Genomic DNA, 3,410 nt, shown 5'->3' with positions numbered 1-3,410 from the left:
CTTTTTATTGCTTCAACTTAGAAGCCTCTTCTGTGTTCTACTATGGTGCTTTTAGTGTCTCCGCATACCGCAGCACGTGACATAGCCTTGCAGACTATAAACGTAACCATTTCAGAGAGAAAAGCGGCCAAAGTGACGATCTGGCTTTAAGTCGATTCGATAACAAATGACGAAAACGGACGGATTTCTCAGGTTTTTACTACATATGAACCCTTTTCACATTCTCCTATGCAACGCAGCTTCTAGTCCTCCTTTCAAGCAAAATCTTAAGGATCGACCTCATGTCCAAGGCACCAAAGCCGGCTAAAGATCAATAATCGATAGCCAAGACTTGAATTGTACTACTTCTTACTGGCCATTGCTTCAACTTAGAAGCTTATTCTGTGTTCCACTATGGTGCTTTTAGTGTCTCCGCATACGGCAGCACGCGACATAGCTTTGCAGACGATAAATGTAACCGTCTCAGAGAGAAAAGCGGCCAATGTGACGATCTGGCTTTAAGTCGGTTCGATAACAAATGACGAAAACGGACGGATTTCTCAGGTTTTTACTACATATGAACACTTTTCACATTCTCCCGTGCAACGCGGCTATTAGTCCTCCTTTCATGCAAAATCTTAAGGTCCTAGGTCATGTCCAAGCCACCAAAACTGGCTAAAAAGTGAATAATCGACGCCTAAAACTTGAATTGTACTACTTCTTACTATCTATTACTTCAACTTAGAAGCTTCTTCTGTGTTCTACTATGCTGCTTTTAGTGTCTCCGCATACCGCAGCACGCGACATAGCTTTGCAGACGATAAATGTAACCGTCTCAGAGAGAAAAGCGGCCAATGTGACGATCTGGCTTTAAGTCGGTTCGATAACAAATGACGAAAACGGACGGATTTCTCAGGTTTTTAGTACGTATGAACACTTTTCACATTCTCCCGTGCAACGCGGCTGCTAATGCTCCTTTCATACAAAATCTTAAGGTACTAGGTCATGTCCAAGCCAATAAAGCCGGCTAAAAAGTGAATAATCGACAACTAATACTTGAATTGTACTACTCGTTACTTTTTATTGCTTCAACTTAGAAGCCTGTTCTGTGTTCTACTATGGTGCTTTTAGTGTCTCCGCATACCGCAGCACGTGACATAGCCTTGCAGACGATAAACGTAACCATTTCAGAGAGAAAAGCGGCCAAAGTGACGATCTGGCTTTAAGTCGATTCGATAACAAATGACGAAAACGGACGGATTTCTCAGGTTTTTACTACATATGAACCCTTTTTACATTCTCCCGTGCAACGCAGCTTCTAGTCCTCCTTTCAAGCAAAATCTTAAGGATCGACCTCATGTCCAAGGCACCAAAGCCGGCTAAAGATCAATAATCGATAGCCAAGACTTGAATTGTACTACTTCTTACTGGCCATTGCTTCAACTTAGAAGCTTATTCTGTGTTCCACTATGGTGCTTTTAGTGTCTCCGCATACGGCAGCACGCGACATAGCTTTGCAGACGATAAATGTAACCGTCTCAGAGAGAAAAGCGGCCAATGTGACGATCTGGCTTTAAGTCGGTTCGATAACAAATGACAAAAACGGACGGATTTCTCAGGTTTTTAGTACATATGAACACTTTTCACATTCTCCCGTGCAACGCGGCTGTTAGTCCTCCTTTCATGCAAAATCTAAAGGTTCCACTTCTTGTCCAAGGCACCAAAGCCGCTAAAAATCAATAATCGATAACCAAAACTTGAATTGTACTGCTTCTTATGGCTATTGCTTCAACTTAGAAGCTTCTTCTGTGTTCTACTATGGTGCTTTTAGTGTCTCCGCATACCGCAGCACGCGACATAGCTTTGCAGACGATAAATGTAACCGTCTCAGAGAGAAAAGCGGCCAATGTGACGATCTGGCTTTAAGTCGATTCGATAACAATTTACGAAAACGGACGGATTTCTCAGGTTTTTACTACATATGAACACTTTTCACGTTCTCCCGTGCAACGCGGCTGCTAGTCCTCCTTTCATGCAAAATCTTAAGGTCCTAGGTCATGTCCAAGCCACCAAAGCCGGCTAAAAAGTGAATAATCGACGCCTAAAACTTGAATTGTACTACTTCGTACTGGTTATTGCTTCAACTTTGAAGCTTCTTCTGTGTTCTACTATGCTGCTTTTAGTGTCTCCGCATACTGCAGCACGTGACATTGCTTTGCAGACGATAAACGTAACCGTTTCAGAGAGAAAAGCGGCCAATGTGGCGATCTGGCTTTAAGTCGATTCGATAACAAATGACGAAAACAGACGGATTTCTCAGGTTTTTACTACATATGAACCCTTTTCACATTCTCCCGTGCAACGCAGCTGCTAGTCCTCCTTTCATGCAAAATCTTAAGGTTCCGCCTCATGCCCAAGGCACCAAAGCCGGCTAAAACTCAATAATCGATAACCAAAACTTGAATTGTACTACTTATTACTGGCCATTGCTTCAACTTAGAAGCTTATTCTGTGTTCTACTATGGTGCTTTTAATGTCTCCGCATACCGCAGCACGCGACATAGCTTTGCAGACGATAAATGTAACCGTCTCAGAGAGAAAAGCGGCCAATGTGACGATCTGGCTTTAAGTCGATTCCATAACAAATGACGAAAACGGATTGATTTCTCAGGTTTTTACTACATATGAACACTTTTCACATTCTCCCGTGCACCGCGGCTGCTAGTCCTCCTTTCATGCAAAATATTAAGGTCCTAGGTCATGTCCAAGCCACCAAAGCTGGCTAAAATGTGAATAATCGACAACTAAAACTTGAATTGTACTACTTCTTACTGGCTATTGCTTCAACTTAGAAGCTTCTTCTGTGTTATACTATGGAGCTTTTAGTGTCTCCGCATAGCGCAGCACGCGACATAGCTTTGCAGACGATAAATGTAACCAATTCAGAGAGAAGAGCGGCCAATGTGACGATCTGGCTTTAAGTCGATTCGATAACAAATGACGAAAACGGACGGATTTCTCAGGTTTTTACTACATATGAACCCTTTTCACATTCTCCCGTGCAACGCAGCTGCTAGTCCTCCTGTCATGCAAAATCTTAAGGTTCCACCTCTTGCCCAATTCACCAAAGCCGCTAAAAATCAATAAACAATAAACAAAACTTGAATTGTACTGCTTCTTATGGCTATTGCTTCATCTTAGAAGCTTCTTCTGTGTTCTACTATGGTGCTTTTAGTGTCTCCGCATACCGCAGCACGCGACATAGCTTTGCAGACGATAAATGAAAGCGTCTCAGAGAGAAAAGCGGCCAATGTGACGATCTGGCTTTAAGTCGATTAGATAATAAATGACGAAAACAGACGGATTTCTCAGGTTTTTACTACATATGAACACTTTTCACAATCTCCCGTGCAACGCGGCTGCTAGTATTC

Source organism: Schistocerca gregaria, unplaced genomic scaffold (genome assembly GCF_023897955.1).
Source record: "Schistocerca gregaria isolate iqSchGreg1 unplaced genomic scaffold, iqSchGreg1.2 ptg000265l, whole genome shotgun sequence".
Lineage (NCBI taxonomy): Eukaryota > Metazoa > Arthropoda > Insecta > Orthoptera > Acrididae > Schistocerca > Schistocerca gregaria.
Note: the sequence above shows the minus strand (reverse complement) of the source record.